The sequence below is a fragment of the Acinonyx jubatus genome, chromosome D3, assembly GCF_027475565.1.
Source record: "Acinonyx jubatus isolate Ajub_Pintada_27869175 chromosome D3, VMU_Ajub_asm_v1.0, whole genome shotgun sequence".
NCBI lineage: Eukaryota > Metazoa > Chordata > Mammalia > Carnivora > Felidae > Acinonyx > Acinonyx jubatus.
Genome location: NC_069392.1, coordinates 45,689,691 through 45,707,398, shown reverse-complemented (window position 1 = coordinate 45,707,398; position 17,708 = coordinate 45,689,691). Strand labels below are relative to the sequence as shown.

The following is a 17,708-nucleotide window of genomic DNA, read 5'->3' as shown; positions in this document are numbered from 1 at the left end:
ATGAAACTGGACCACTTTCTTACACCAAACACAGAACTAAATTCAAAATGGCTTAAGGACCAAAGTGTGAGACACGAAACCATAAAAATTCTAGAAGAGAACACAGGCAGTAACTTCTCTGACATTGTCCATAGCAACTTTTTTCTACATATGTCCCCTGAGGCAACAGAAATAAAAGCAAAGATAAACTCTTTAGGACTGCATCAAAATAAAAAGCTTCTGCACAGCAAAGGGAGTAATCAATAAAACTAAAAAGGAACCAACAGGATGGGAAAAGATATTTGCAAATGACATATCCAATAAAGAGCTGGTACCCAAAATATATAAAGAACTTATAAAACTCAAACCAACACCCAAAAAAACAAATAGTCCAATTAAAGAATGGGCAGAAGACATGAATAGACATTTCTCCAAAGATGTCCAGATGGCCAAAAGTCACATGAAAAGATTCTCACCATCACTTATGATCAGGGAAATGCAAATCAAAACTATCATGAGCCATCCCACCTCACAACTGTCAGAATGGCTAAAATCAACAACATGAGAAACAACAGGTGTTGGCAAGGATGTAGAGGAAAACAAACCCTCTTGCACTGTTGGTGGGAATGCAGACTGGTACAACCACTATGGAAAACAGTATGGAGGTTGCTTAGAAAGTTAAAAATAGAACTACCCTACCATCCAGCAATTGCACCACTGGGTATTTACCCAAAGGATACAAGAAAGGTAATTCAAAGGGATACATGCACCCCTATGTTTATGGAATCATTGTTTACAATAACCAAGATACAGAAACAGCCCAAAGGTCCATTTATAGATGAATGGATAAAGAAGGAGTGGTATCTATATATACAATGGAATATTATTCAGCCATAAAAATGAACGAAATCTTGCCATTTGCAACATCATGGATGGAGCTGGAGAGTATAATGCTAAGCAAAATAAGTCGGTCAGAGAAAGACAAATGCCATATGATTTTACTCATATGTGGAATTTAAGAAACAAAACAAAGAGAAAATAAGGGAGAGTGAGAGACAAACCAAGAAACAGACTCTTTAGAGCATACTGTTAACTATGTTTACCAGAGAGAAGGTAGGTGGGGGAATGGGTTAAATAGGTGATGGGGATTAAAGAGTACACTTGTCAGGATGAGCACTGGGTGATATATGGAATTGTTGAATCACTATATCATACACCAGGAATGAATATAACACGGTATGTTAACTCACTGGTATTAAAATAAAAACTTTTGGGGCACATGGGTGGCTCAGTTGGTGAAGCATCTGACTTCGGCTCAGGTCATGATCTCATGGTTCGTGAGTTCGAGCCCCACATCAGGCTCTGTGCTGACAGTTCAGAGCCTGGAGCCTGCTTTGGATTCTGTCTCCCTCTCTCTCTGCCCTTCCCACAGTTGTGCTCTCTCTCTCTCTCTCTCTCTCTGCCTGTCTCTCTCTCTCTCTCTCAAAAATAAATAACCAGTAAAAAAAATTTAATAAAATAAACACTTTTAAAAATTCACTAATCACATCATAGAGAAGAATACCAAAAACAAAGATCGTAAAAGTAACCAGAGAGAAAAGATAGTTTACCTATAATTAAATTCACGGCAGGCCACGTTGACAGTCAGAAGACAATGGAGTATTTCAACAAATTGAGAGCAAATAGCTCTCCATCCAGAAGTTTAAAGACTATCAAGAATAAAAACAAATTTTCCAAAAGAAAAACATAACTAAGGCATTTCCTACCAACTGATCCTCACAAAATGCAATTCTACAATATATATTTCAGGAAGAATGAAAATTATACCAGAGTAGAGTCTGGGATTCAAGAAGGCAAGAGAGAATAGTGAGGGGAAGATAATCTTTGACTGTATAAAACAATAATGTGTCTAATTTGTGGGTTAAAACACAGTCAAGATGGAGTCAAAAGTACCAAACAGTAGTAGTATGTAAGTCAGAAGGGGATAACGAGACTTAGTCATCTTGGGTTTTGAGTGTCTGACAAGACAGCAAAGAAAATAAATGCAGACTATGTTAAGTTATACATGCATAATAACATTTTCACCATCAACATTGTAAGAATGGAGATGGTATATACAACTTTCAAACCAGTAGAGGGGGGACAAATGGAATGAGAAAGATAAAAAACAAAGCTAACCACAAAAAAGACTTAAAGATGGGAGAATAAACACAATTATTTGAATGAACAAAAGGTTAAATTTGTAATAATGGTAAGATCAGAAAGAAACATCGATTATATATCCAAAATAGTGACAAAGAAATAAGCTAATATAATATGCAAGCTATACTTATAAATAAAATCATATTTTATAAATCAAAGCACCTACATGCATCTGATTGGACATAAAGCTTAAAATATTCTGATCAGGGATTTAAAAGCCATGCTGGAATTTTGTAAATCTATATAGAAAAGCATACGACCTACATAAATCCAATGTAGGGATATAACAATATATATGAATAAATAGAAAATGCAAGTTGCAGAATTGTACATATAATCCTTTCTTTGTTAAAAAAAATTTTTTCCAGTGTGTATGTGATTGAACTCACACATAAACACACACATCTATATAAAATGCATAGAAAAAATCTTGAACACATGGGAGGCTCTCTATAACTTTATGCATTTTGCATTATTGGAAATTGTTTATACAATAGGCATGTGTTCCTTTTATAATAAAAAAATAATAAACGTAGAAAATGCAAAAAAAAAAAGCATCTAAAGGGCTCAAGGGACTATAAACAGATAAGAAAAACAAGAGGGAATAAAATGAAGGTCATGGAAAAGAATCAGACCAGAAAAAAATAAAATAAAAAAATAGAGTGAGAAATTGGAAAACAGGAACGCCAAAAGGTTATATAAATGTTGTTCTGGTTAACTTCTCCGATTTAAAAAAAAAAAAATGGCTCTTTTATTTACTGGTTGGTTTTATTTTTTTGTTTTTTTATAATGTGTGCTGGTATGTTGCCAAAGCTCTAGATTTCTCTGCAGCTAATTAAGACCCTTGTCTGGATTTGGACCCTGGAGATAAAGGTCAAAACTGCTGGTAGGGGCTCTCAATGGTTTTAACTGTTGTTCTTTGCACTCCTAAAAGCTTAACTCCTTAATTGCCAACCTGAAAAATGGGGTTGTCCTTTCCCCTGACAAACAAACCCTCCCTCCAGTTTAAATCTTTGCCCATTTAACCCCTCATTAACTCATTGAACCCCTTCAACTGAATTTACATGTTTGTTTCTTGCAGCTTTGGTATTTTCTGGAGATAATGCTGCCTGGGCACATCATTTCGTCTCTCCTATGGCTAGTTAACATCAGGACCCTGATTTCCCAAACTGCCACAGCTTTTTCAGAATTAAAAGCCCTGTGAGGAAGGTGTTAATCAGAGCAATACTAAAACAATTGGACTCTAGGTACTGTCTCAAATCCTGAGGTAAAAACAGCCCTGAAAATATACAGTGGCTCCCAGGCATCAAAAAAAAGTTATGAAAACTTAACGAGGCAGTGGGCAAGAAAGGCCTGGGCAGGAAATGAGGTAATGAGTCATATGAATTCTAAAGTCTACAGACGTGTGTGTTAGGAGGGAAAGGGAAGAAAAGAAAGGTGCCCCTCTGCACTGCCTGAATTACGGCAAAATACAAAAACATTCTGCTAATGCAGTTTTCGGGAGATTCAGTTGCACAATTAATTATTAAGTTCTCAAAAGAAAATAGGAACTAACGGTATGACTAATTAAAATTCTGGCCTTAAAAATACTGTAACCAAAATCACTTTATTCTTAGCTAATGAAAAATAACATGACCCACCACTGAAGGCCCCCTCAAAGCCTGCTTGGCGTATTCACAATTCTCTTGGTCTCAAAGCTATCTGGCTCTTTTGTTCCAATACAATAGCCTCCATATATCAGACTATCTCTGTTTGCTTCAAGCAACATGGAGAATTTGCTCCTTTTCCACTATGTGAGTTTTCATCTTCATGAATCCCTTTCCACATAAGCAAATAGGCAGGTAGGTACCTAATATAGTGACTGCAGTGGTCCCCTGAAATCTCCTAAGCATGTTTCCTGTGCCCCAGGTTCCAAAATACCAGGAACACCACCATGGAAGAGACTTAAAGCCTAAAACAGAATTTAAAATTAGGAAGTTTCCTCTTCTTCGGGTCTCTTTTAAAATGCAAATATGAGGGTCACCTACCTGACTGGCGCAGTAAGAGGAGTTTGCAACTCTTGATTTTGGGGTCGTGAGTTCAAGCACCATGTTGGGTATAGAGATTACTTACATGTGTACATACATATACACACACAAACTTTAAAATGCAAACATGACAGGACATATAGCATACAAATCGCTAACATTACAGTTTGAATTAATGCATCAGAGATGCCAACTACCTGAGACCCAGGGTAAGATAGCTGAATGTAGACTTCTTAAAATATTTACGTAGACATTTAGCTTCTTTTTCAAGACTCTTAGAGAAAAAGTGTTACTTTTATCACATGTACTTCCTTTCATATGAAATAGAACCTAAACAACATGCTTATATAAGAGAGGGAAAAAATTCTTTTTTCCCTTACCCAGCTTAGGCTCATCAGCTGGAATTCTGCAGATTAGACTGACATGAGACAGATTAACAAGAGGAAAACAAGCCTTAGGGTATTAACATGTGCATCTCACATACACAAAAAAGTATTAAGAGATGAGTAACTCAAAGGGGTGATTAAAACTTCAACTTAAGGGGCGCCTGGGTGGCGCAGTCGGTTGAGTGTCCGACTTCAGCCAGGTCATGATCTCGCCGTCCATGAGTTCCAGCCCTGCATCAGGCTCTGGGCTGATGGCTCGGAGCCTGGAGCCTGTTTACGATTCTGTGTCTCCCTCTCTCTCTGCCCCTCCCCCGTTCATGCTCTGTCTCTGTCTGTCCCAAAAACAAATAAAAACATTGAAAAAAAAAATTAAAAAAAAAAAACTTCAACTTAATAGTATCTTAGCAAAGAATAATAATTTTGTAGAGAACTGACAAGACAAAGGAAAAGAACTTTGAGCTTCTAGGAGGAGCAAATTATGGAAAGGCAAATCTATAGGAAAACTAATAGCAAGTAAGAGCCAGTTAGTCAAGTTTGTTATGCAATTCCTCTGGTGCTATCTCTGGGCTGATAAAGATCTAGTTGTCTGCAGTGATTAACTTCTCTCCTTCCTGGCAGAGAGGGGACAGAGGACACTTTCACAAATTTGTGTCCTGCTTTTCAGCAAATAGGAAGAAGGCGGAGAGCTTTTCTTACATCTACTTCTTCTCAATTGCCTTCAGCTCAAAATAATCTGTATGTGAAAGTGGCATATTTTAGGGTGGCATATTCTGCTACCCTTCACTTATTAGATATTATTAGTAATGTTGATATGGGTTATTTTTTCTATTTTAAATTTTCTATCCATTCAGAAATGAATTTTAAAATTCCCAATGCAGTGGCCCTAGCTAATACCTGTAGGTATTAGGTCAGCCTGACTGGATATCTTAGTGTTATCAGATTATACCATAGACCATTTTCAATTAAAAAATAACAACAGCAACAACAACAAGCTCGTCTTTGATATTTTTTTTCCAGTAATAATGCCTTGCTTCAATTTCCCACCCTTAACCTTGACATAAATATGGCCCTTAATGAGATATTTTATAGATGAGAGTTTAATAAGACTTTTAAAATTAGTCTAATTCTATTAATGTTTTAAGGTTTTGATGTTTATAAGATTTATAATAGAGAAATTTGAAGAAATGTTTTATAATGGATAATTGATTCTTTCCCATTTTGTGAATGTTTACTTAATGACTTCTGTTTTTCCAAGCTACCAAAGAAGTAGAAGCCATTTAGTAAACAGAAGTGTTTTACCAGTCATTCCTTCACCAACATGTGATTCTCTGTTGTGATAAATAGTTGCTGTCATCCAGTGTGGCTAAATGGGTTAGTCATCAAGAAAGATTCACTTTGTTATTTTTGGATGCTCCAAATATTAGGTGGGTGAGTCTCTATTGCCCCTAAACTCTGGGTCAGAGTAATTCAAACCTACATTCTATGGATTACAGACGCTCAAAGCCAACCTCAGATATTCAGTAACACTGTTAAACCTATTTATATATCATACAGAGTTTCTCCTTAAATAGTTCAGTTTATGGTTCTCCCACAAGTCTTGCTTATGTCACCCTGGTCCTATGCTAATGCTGCTCTAGTGATAAAACTCTGCCTTCATTTAAAAAAGCAAACAAGTAAAAAAACTACTTATGCAAGATATTGATATTAAGGTTGAAAGCTGAAGGAAGGAGTCTTTAGCTTACACTATATCAAGCCTTGGACATGCTCATTTTCATAAGCCTTTGACTTCCTCTCATGCAGAATTTTCCCCTGTCCTTTCAGGGCACAGGATTACAAAGCACAATGCCATCTCCCTGTTTCCTCTCCCCACTTTCCCCTTCTTTCTGTCACTCTATGGTTCCTCCATCCCAGATTTGTTTTAGAAACCACCTTTCTTAATCTCATTGTTATATGGAAAACTGCAACTCTCTGTCTATAATAACTATGTCCAAATTGGTTTTTGCCCTCCTTTATGTATCAAACATACCTAGTTGCTCACAGAAGGGTTTTTTACAACATGAAATCCACCATCTTCAAAAAGTCCTGTGAACTGACCAATAATTACTTTAAATATAAGTGGACTAAATTCTCTAATCAGAAGACATAGAGTAGCTTCATGAATAAGAAAAATAAATAAAGACCCAACTATATGTTGCTGACAAGGGATTCACTTCAGCTTCAAGAACACACATAAGCTAAAAGTAAAAGGATGGAAAAAGATATTCCATGCAAGCAGAAACCAAAAGAAAATAGTAGGTGCTATGCTTATATCCTACAAAATAGACTTTAAGTCAAAAGCCATTATAAGAGACAAAGTTCCTTTTATAAGGATAAAAGAATCAACTCATCAAGAGGAAATAACAATAGTAAACACATATGCATCAAACACTGGAGCATATATATATAGTAAATATATATAGTAATATATATAAATATATATATATATATAAAGTAAATATTAACAGGGGCACCCGGGTGGCTCAGTGGGTTGAATGTCCAACTCTTGATTTCGTCTCAGATCATGATCTCACAGTTTGTGAGAGTGAGCCCCAAATCAATCTCTGCACTAACAGTACAGAGCCTGGTTGGGGTTCTCTCCCTCTGTCTCTTTGCCCCTCCCCCGCTCACATGCATGCTCTTTCTCTCAAAATAAATAAATAAACATTAAAAAATAAAGTAAATATTAACAGCTCTGAAGACAGAAATAGCGATATAATAATAGTAGGGAATTTCAGTAGCCCACTTTCAACAATAGGTAGATCATCCAAACAGAAAATCACTAAAGAAACATTGAACCTGAACAACACTTTAGACTAAAAGGATCTAACACACATGTTAAGAACATTCCATCCAACAGCAGCAGAATACACATTCTTCCCCAGTGCACATGGGACTTCTTCAGAATGTATCATATGGAGGTTCCTCAATAAATTAAAAGTAGAATTACTATATGATCCAGCAATCCCACTTCTGAGTACATGTCTAAAAGAAATAAAATTACCATCTTGAAGAAATCTCTACATTCCCATGTTCATTGAGGTACTATTCACAGTAGCCAGAATATGGAAAGAATCTAAGAGCTGGTCAACAGATAAATGGAAAAAGAAATGTGGTATAAACAATGGAATGTTATACAGCCTTAAAAAAGAAGGAAATCATGCAATGAAGGACATTATGCTAAGTGAAATAAGCCAGAGAAAGACAAATATCACAGATTCTCACTTATATGTGGATTTTTTGTTCAAAGTCAAACTCATAGGGGTTCCTGGGTGGCTCAGTCAGTTAAGTGACCAACTCTTGATTTCAGCTCAGGTCATGAGCTCATGGTCAATCAAGCCCCAAGTCAGGCTCTGCGCTAGGCATGGAGGCTGCTTAAGATTTTCTCTCTCCCTCTGCACCTCCCCCATGCTCCCTTGCACTCACTCTCTCTCTCTCTCTCAAAAATAAATAAATAAATAAATAAATAAATAAATAAACAAACAAACAAATAAAAGACAAACTTATAGAACAGAGAGTAGAATGGAAGTTACCAAAGGCTGAGAGATGGAAAAAAGGAGACATATTGATCAAAGGGTAGAAATTTTCAGTTATAAGATACAAGTTCCGGAGACCTAATGCCCAGTGTGGTGGCTATAGCTATTAACACTGTATCATATACTTGAAATTTGCTAACAGAGTAGATCTCAAGTGTTCTCAGCGCACATACACAAAAATGGTAACTGTGGGAGGTGATGGATATGTTAAGTAGTTTGATGGTGGTGGTCATTTCACAATGTATACATATATCGAAATATCACATTGTCTATCTTAAATATAAATAATTTTTATTTGTCAAAAATAAATACATAAAAATAAAAATCAAAGTCCTGTGAGCTATACATAGCTGTATTTCTTCTTCATTGTATAAGATTGTTGGAAGTTCTGAGATTTTTTTCCCCCATTTTTATTTTTTTGGATGCCCCACCCCCTCAACCCCCCACCCCATACATGAACCTGGGTCACTGCAACGATTTTTTGCTGCCAATACATATCAGTTTCCACAGTTATTCTAAGAAACACACACTGTAGGTCCTTGCTTCTCTACAGATGGTGCCTACATCATGTTAAGCAAACAGGTTAACTGAAACAATATGATGTTGGCCTTTGCTGAGTGAAAAAAGGGACTCCATTTGCAATTTCATGTTTGATGTATTTTGTGCATTGTAGGTACTCAATAATGCTGGTTAAATGAATAGTTGTAAAAATATGCTGCTGGTAAATAAATTCTGAAGTCTTGGCTTCAATTAACATTTTAGATGGGGAAGATAAAAATGATAGCTCCACATTCAACATTTGTCAAGAAGGATGTAGCCTGAGGGGCAATGTTACCAGGGTGCAATTTAAATAGCACCACCACAATAATTAGTTGAGTAAAAGGAAATTGATTCTGCATATTTTTTTAATCTATGCATTATGTACACATATAAAGCTTAAACTGGTTTAAACATTGAGGTGATTTATGTAAAAGCCCAGCAAGTATGACAGAAAGTATATTCAGATGGGAAAGGTATTGTCATCTGAAAATATGAATGTGCTTGTAGTGTCTTTCTGGCAATCTTAATTTTACTGCTCTGAACATAAACATTTATATGGTGAAAGAACATAAAAGTCTCAGTTTTTTCAAAGGCACTTTCAGGTATGTCGCTTATATAACAGCTCCTCATCCTGGAATGGCACTGAAGGCAACATACACTGTCTCTTTATCAACCGTCCAAACTCCTGCATTTTGCAACAACAGAATCCAACAAAGAAAAATAATTAATCAGATGTACCTATCAATTAAATTTGCATCCATGGAAATTTGAATCTCTAACCTTGGTTTTGTGTAACCTCTGGCAATTTATTTGCTAGTCACCCGCCACATGTAATATAATTGTCTGTTGGTATGTCTTAGCCAGCTCTTAGTCTCTGAGTCAGCTCATTGAACACAGAAACTGGATCCTCCCCTATGTATCATGCCTGACAAATAAAAGGCTTTCAGGAATGCTTATTACAGGAGTGAATGCCAATGATCTGATTATTTGCTCTTTGGGGCCTCTCTGAGATTTATAGTTGTGATGTCAACCTCAGGTTCTCTCTGTCCTTTCTTGAGTCATCTTGTCCAACCTCATACTTGCAGCTCGCATTGCTAGAGCATGTGTCACACTCAGGAGCTGTGCACCCCTAAATGCATTCTCATTCAATCTTTAACACCAGCCTGGAGGGTTGATGTTCGGATTATCGTTGGATTCATTCTCAGAAGATTTCACTGAAGTTTGAAGAAGTTAAGTGTTTTGCCTGAGGTTACACAGCTAGAAAGAGACCAGCTAAGAGTTAAGTCTCTATCTGTTGGATTCCAGAGCTTCCATGTGATTTTAGGCATTTCACTAAAATTCTGAACTGGAAATAAGCCAAAGAAAAAGCTGAGTGCCCATTAGTAATGGATAAAAAGCATCTTGTCTCTGAGGACCTGGGGGCTTGTAAAAATTCCAAGAGTTCTTCATCTCTTCCATCTTCTGTGCCCTCGGTGGAGGCCTTGAGCTGGAGTTACTAACAGAGAGAAGTGGGAGGGGAGATGCTCCCCTGAGTAGTGATCTGCGTCTCCACTGGAAGATGACTGTGGGAAAGGGCCGGGGGGTGGGTAGAAGCAGGTGACGCTTTCTTCTGGCTTTAAATGCACAGCCTGTCTGTAGCAGTGGTCCTGCAGTTCTGTACCAGAATCCAGTACAAAAGCAAGATTCAATTATGGATTTCACCTTTACATAGCTCTAGGGGGGGAGAGAAGTATATTAATTAAATTTAACCACTGTTGAGTTCATCCAACTCCTCCCATGCTTACCAGGGGCATCTCCATAAAGAGTGCGGTGTCTGCGAGCAGCCAGAGTGAGTATCTACTACGTGTATGATCCAAGGGAAGCCAAAAGGCCCATGGCCTCCCTCCCACGCCTTATTTAGCCTGCTCCAGGAACAGAGGCTTCCACCATTGATCTTCTCCACAGCCTATAGGCTGGGCCAACCTTCTCCTTCCAAACTTCTCCCACAACATCCTTTGCAAACAAGTATACAACATCATACAGCATATGTGAAGGAACAGCAAAACTGTGAGTCGAAGAAAGATCTCTCTATCCCTCCCAACTCAATTCTAGCATTCTAGTGGTAGATGGAGTACGTGGTGAATCTGTGAGCAAGGTCTCTGGGGGTGATCAAACAGAGGTGGGTGGCCATTCAGCCAGATCCTAGTGGGGATCCTGCATTAGGCAGAACGTTGGAAGAAGTGGTCTCTAAGATGTGACTCTCTAGTTCTATGAGTACAGTGCTAAGTCTGAGTGCGGTACAGACTGTCAACAATCCAGGTGTTCAGACAAAGGGGAAATGGTGGCTTTCCAATGGGTTATTCTGAAGACAGTTTGCAAGTGCCCAACCATCTCTTTGTCACCTAAATCAGATCATTAACAACGGTTACTCCTTGATAGGATATTATTTCTTTGTTGTGTTGCTTATTTATAATCCAACCTTGTCTCAAAGAAGCTCTGAGGTGACTGTAATGTAAATTGGACAAAGCAAGAGTATTAAAAATGCAGACACAGACCTAGAAACCTCCCAAACCCTCGAGCCTAGCAGCTAGCCATAGTATTTCCTGTATATGGAACAATAGTGACATCCAGTGGTCAATTAAATTATACCCAGATGAGGTTTGCAATTTGTCCCCAACCTAGAAATAATTATACTGGGAAAATTATTTTTTGAGCCACTCAATGTGGGGCTCTTCTGAACTTCAAGAAAGACTTGATGTGTCCTCAAATGCAGGAAAAGACTCTGTCTCCCAGCCTGCAGCTTTAATGTCTGCAGACAGGATTTGCTCAAATGTAGGAAAAAAAGAACTCTCTACAGCCTCATCTATAAAATGGAGCAGGTAATAAACTACCTGCCAAATTGGAGCCAGCAATGAGTTGCCATGGGAAGCACAGTGTGTGAGGACAGCCATAAATGCACACCGGAGGAAAAAAGGAGAGAAGGTATTCCATAAGTCAAACACAGAACAAAGAAAGGAAAGCTGAAAGAATGCAGCCAGATTAATGGTCTCTCAGGCAGAGAACGGCATTGAGGGTAAGGCCTTTGGCTTATTTGCTGCCGTATCCCCAGCACTTAGCACGGTATCCAGCACATGGCAGGTGCTCAGATGGTCTTTTACTCCATGAATAAATGAATGAATGAATTGAGGGGTTTTCAAGCATTCTGTCCTAAAGGACCTGCCAGTTAGAGATGAGGCAGGTCTGCTCAGCCCAGTTTTGATCTGCCCATTGCCCTGTATCTGAAGACCAGCAGGAAAGATGAAGACTCAAAATGATCTTACTGATCTGAGAGTGAAAAGCTGGAACAGTAAAGTGGTGTCCGTAAATCCTACGTCTGTGTGGTTTATACTGAAAATGTACGTGTTTAGTTATCTGATTCACTAACAGAGGTATTCAGCAGCTGACCCACTCACTAGTAAGTAGTGGCCCAGGAGAACAAAACAGGAACCTGTGATAAGCAGCCCCCAAGGTCAAGGTTCAGACAGTTCCTGCTTTATTCCCTTGGGTCCTGACAGCCAGACTTAATCAGAGGCCAATCTAAAGAGCCTTTTGGGCAGACGTGCTCTAGATGGTTTTGCATAAACCGTAGCTTTAGATTATTTATCTAATTTTAAGTGAAATATTTGTAACAAGAAAATAGCATTCAATACAAACAATTTTCTTTAATAACATTTTAGGGGCCAATTACATAGAAAAATGTCTTTATTGTTTAGAAGATTTTACGACTAAATATGTTGATCACATTGATAGTGTTAGCAAACAAAGCAAAAATTTCAAAAATATAGTCCAAATCATCTTATACCATTCTCTTCTGGATCCATCTTTGTGGAGAGGGAGTTAAAAGAGTCTTAAACTACAGCAAATGTCATTTTTGCATAGCCTGTAAAAAAAAACAAAATGGCCAAAAGTGATGATTTCCAATTCATGTAATAATTCATCATCCTATAACTTCACCAAAAAAATGTAATAAAACATGATATTCTTGGTAACAGTAGTATGTCTGAGATTCTAATTATAATAAAATACAGAGAAATCCAAGGCAATTTCTTCCTAAAACTGTAATTAGTATAAAAGAGCATAAAGTCTTGGAACAACAAAAACACATTTGTATTAAGAAGATCATTCTTGGCCATTACTAGAAAATTGTGAATTCGTGAAAAGCCACATGTATGTAAATTGTTAGCACAATTATTATACTCTTCTCCCCACATGAAATATGATAATATCAACATTACCAGCAATAATAAATTGAAGAGTGTGCATGTGAATTCATTTAACGATTTTACTATGTCTTCTGTGCAGATGGGCTGCAGTCTAGATTAAAGTAAAGATTTGTGAGATTCAAGAATTGCGGAAATGAATCATTACAAATACAACACAGTCTTCCTGCTTATGGGTTCTCCCATCAGCAAAATGTCATTCGCCTTCTAACATAATACGTAATTCCACAACTTCCCAAGAGCATATATGGCATCCTGGGAACCTATTCAGCCCTCAGTATGCACAAGTAAAAGTCCTTGTATGCACCTTTAGTATGCAACTCTCAAGGTCCATTAGCACAAGTGTCAGAGAGAAGAGAATGGTCCTATCAGAGACCAGAGAAAGGGGCCTTCTGCATCCGTAGTTATGGACTCCAGCCATACTTTGTCACTGGATTCCATTTAATTCATTACGTAATACATAAAAGACACTATACGGAAATACAACTGTTTTCAAATGAAAGTCCACTTAAATTCATTTTCTGAGTGCTCGCTTCAGCAGCACATATACTAAAATTGGAACGATACAGAGATTAGCATGGCCCCTGCGCAAGGATGACACGCAAATTTGTGAAGGGTTCCATATTTTTTATTCATGTTTGAGGCGTCTGGGTGGCTCAGTTGGTTGGGCATCCGACCCTTGATTTTGGCCTAGGTCATGATCTCATGGTTCATGATTTGAGCTCTAAGTCTTGCTCTGTGCTGACAGTGTGGAGCCTTCTTGGTTTTCTCTCTCTCCCTCTCTTTCTGCTTCTCCCTCACGCACACGGGCATACTCTCTCAAATAAATAAACTTTTTTTTTAATTTTTTTTAACGTTTATTTATTTTTGAGACAGAGAAAGAGCATGAACAGGGGAGGAGCAGAAAGAGAGGGAGACACAGAATCTGAAACAGGCTCCAGGCTCTGAGCTGTCAGCACAGAGCCCGACGCGGGGCTCAAACTCACGGACGGTGAGATCATGACCTGAGCTGAAGTCGGACACTCAACCGACCAAGCCACCCAGGCACCCCTAAACTTTTAAAAAATATATTTAAAAAATAATAAAATAAAATATTCATGTTTCATGGTCAGATTCTCCCATTAAAGTCGAGAACAAGATAAGAATATCTGCTATCATCACCTTTGACAATGTCTTACTAGACAAGAAAAGGAAACTATAAGGATTAGAAAAAAGTAAAAGATCCTTTTTTGCTGATGGTATGATTATTTACATAGACTGTATAGCTCTCTGAGTAAACTACTGGGATTAGTAAGAGAATTCAGAGTTACTAGATATTACTAACACCAATAAATAGCTTCTTGATATACCAGTGATTATGAAATTAATAGAAAAAAGATCTCATTCACGATGGCAATAAAATAAGAAATTTGGAAATAAATGTAATCAAAATATGTTTAAGACCATTATCTAGGAAATTCCAAGTTATTGTTTGAAAGCATAAAAGAAGATTTGAACAAATGAAGAACTATACCATGTCTGTGAATATGAGAAAGGTGTTAGTTCTTCCTAAGTTAAACCATGGTTTTGGTGCATTTACAATAAAAATCCCCAGGCGCCTGGTGGCTCAGTTGGCTAAGTGTCCGACGTCGGCTCAGGTCATGATCTAGTGGTCCCTGAGTTCAAGCCCCACGTCTGGCTCTGTGATGACAGCTTGGAGCCTGGAGTCTGCTTCGGATTTTGTGTCTCCCTCTCTCTCCGCTCCTCCCCTGCTCACGTTGTCTCTCTCTCTCAGAAATAAATAGACATTAAAAAACATTTTTTTTAAATCCCAATAAAGTGATTTGTGCCACGATAAGCTGATCTAAAAATTCGTGTGACACACAAAAATAAATTCAAAATGGATGAAAGACCTAAATGTGAGATAGGAAACCATCAGAATCCTACAGGAGAAAACAGGCAGCAACCTCTTTGACCTCAGCCACAGCAACTTCTTACTTGACATGTCTCTGAAGGCAAAAATGAACTATTGGGACCTCATCAAGATTAAAAGCTTCTGCACAGCAAAGGATACAATCAACAAAACTAAAAGGCAACCAACGGAATGGGAGAAGGCATTTGCAAATGACATATCAGATAAAGGATTAGTATCAAAAATCTGTAAAGAACTTACCAAACTCAGCACCCGAAAAACAAATAATCCAGATGTGAAGAAATAGGCAGAAGACACGAATTGACACTTTTTCAAAGAAGACATCCATATGGCAAACAGACATATGAAAAGATGCTCAATATCACTCATCATCAGGGAAATACAAATCAAAACCACAATGAGATACCACCTCACACTGGTCAGAGTGACTAAAACTAACAACTCAGGAAACACCAGGTGTTGGCGAGGATATGGAGAAAGGGGAACCTTCTTGCATTGTTGGTGGGAATGAAAACTGGTGTATCCACTCTGGAAAACAGTGTGGAGGTTCCTCAAAAAATTAAAAATAGAACTACCCTATGACCCAGCAATTGCACTACTAGGAATTTATCCAAAGGATACAGGAGAGCTGATTCAAAGGGACACATGCACCCCAGTGTTTGTAACAGTGCTATCAATAGCCAAATTAAGGAAAGAGCCCAAATGTGCATCAACTGATGAATAGATTAAGAAGATGTGGGGTATGTATGTGTAGGGTGTGTATGTCCGTGTGTATGTATATATAAATATATATATATATATATATATACATACACACACATACATACTCCATTGTGTGTAGTACATAATGTGTAGTGCATAAATATATATATATATATATAAATATATATATATTTATATATACATACACACACATACATACACAATGGAGTACTACTCAGTGATGAAAAAGAATGAAATCTTGGCATTTGCAATAATGTGAATGGAACTGGAGGATATTATGCTAACCAAAATAAGTCAGTAAGAGAAAGATCTCATGATTTCACTCATATGTAGAATCTGAGAAAGATAACAGATGATTATAGGGGAAGGAAAGATATAAATAGAAAGGGAGGCCAACCATAAGAGACTCTTAAATACAGAAAACAAACTGATGGTTGATGAGGGTGAGGAAAATGAATGATGAGCATTAAGGAGGGTGCTTGTTGGGATGAGCACTGGGTGTTGTATGTAAGTGATGAATCACTGGAATCTATTCCTGAAGCTAAGACTATACTGTATGTTAACTAACTTAAGAATAAATTTTTTTAAAACAATAAAGGAAAAAAATAAAAATTCATATGAAAGAGTCAAAGGCCAAGAACAGTAAAATAAATTTGGATGAATACTTGCCCTACTCAGTATTGGAACTTTTATAAAGCTATAGTGATTAAGACAGTGTGGGATCAGACAGATAAAGAAGTAGAAGAGTGGCACCAGAAAAGAAGGCTCAGAAGTGGACCCACATGTAAATGGAAATTTATAGCATAATATGTCAATGGAAAATGGTGGACTGTTCAGCAAATGATGCTGATGCAATTAGTTATCTGTAGGAAACAAAATTAGATGTCTTCCTCACTGAATACACACAAAAATATGTATTAAATATGTAAATATTAAAGAAAAACTAAAATATTTTAAAAGTAAAAAAATTCATTTTCTGAGAATTTTTGAGGATTTCAAGGCAGCTTGTATTTTTTTTTTTTTTGGACAAATTTTTATTTAAATTCTAGTTAGTTAACATACAGTGCAACATTGGTTTCAGGAACAGAATTCAGTGATTCATCACTTACATAGAGTACCCAGTGCTCATCACAATAAGCGCTCTCCTTAGTACCCATCAATCGTCTCATCCATCTCCCACCCACCTGCCTCCATCAACCCTCAGTTTGTTCTCTATCATTAAGAGTCTTTTATCCTTTGTTTCCCTCTCTCTTCCCCCTTCATATGTTCATCTGTTTTGTTTCTTAAATTCCATATATGAGTGAAATCATATAGTTCAAGGCAACTTTTTAAAGAATTAGATATAGTGATACTTTTTAATAACTAGACACCCCCTCAGCTAAAGATCTGTGCAGTGGCTTCCCATCACCTGCCCCATACATTCTGACTTCCTGAAATAGCACATAAGACCTTAGTGTCCTAACCACTCTATGCCTCCCTCCTGCCACCCACACCGTGCCCCCTCCCTACCCAATGCCTCCCCCAGAGAATTTTCAACATCTCAAACAAGTACAAAATCACATAAGGGACTCCTTTATCGACATCTCCCTATATTCATTTAGCAAGCATCTATTTCACACCTTCTGCATGGGTGGCTCTCAGGATAAAATGTTGAACAAAACATTGTTCCTATCCAAGAAGCTCATAATCTGGTAGACTGCTATCGGATGTTGCAGAGTTTCTCTAAATCTTAGGAAGGAAATAAGACTCACACCACCTTTCTAACTGCCAAGAAGAAGGAGTTATAAGCCTGAATGACAGGATAGGGTAATACTGATAGCCAAACTTCCAATTTGGGAAGCGGCTTCAAAGTTCCAATTACATCCAAACGTGGGCCAACTTAGACTGGTTACCCAGAGAAGATAGGAGAGATAGGAGAGAGAGCTGGCCTTAGAAGTGCAGAGTGGAACTCAAGGGACCATGATGAGAAAGATGATCAGGCCTTGGGAGGGCGCTGGTAGGATCAGAGAAAGCGAAGACTCCTAACCTTCTGGGGACCCAGAAGGCTGGGCAGAAGGCAGTGGTTGATTTAAGCTCACCAGGAAACAGTTCGGGATGTGGGGTGTGAAGAAAGACCAGAATTTAGCACT

The 17,708-nt window shown here is 37.8% G+C and overlaps 1 non-coding gene across 1 annotated transcript; it reads left to right on the top strand.

Moving 5' to 3' along the window:
- The first annotated feature begins 13,469 nt into the window (after positions 1 to 13,469).
- On the top strand, positions 13,470 to 13,573 carry LOC113602378 (U6 spliceosomal RNA). Its single transcript, XR_003423805.1, has one exon. It is a non-coding gene; the product is annotated as a U6 spliceosomal RNA (small nuclear RNA).
- Positions 13,574 to 17,708: the final 4,135 nt, after the last annotated feature.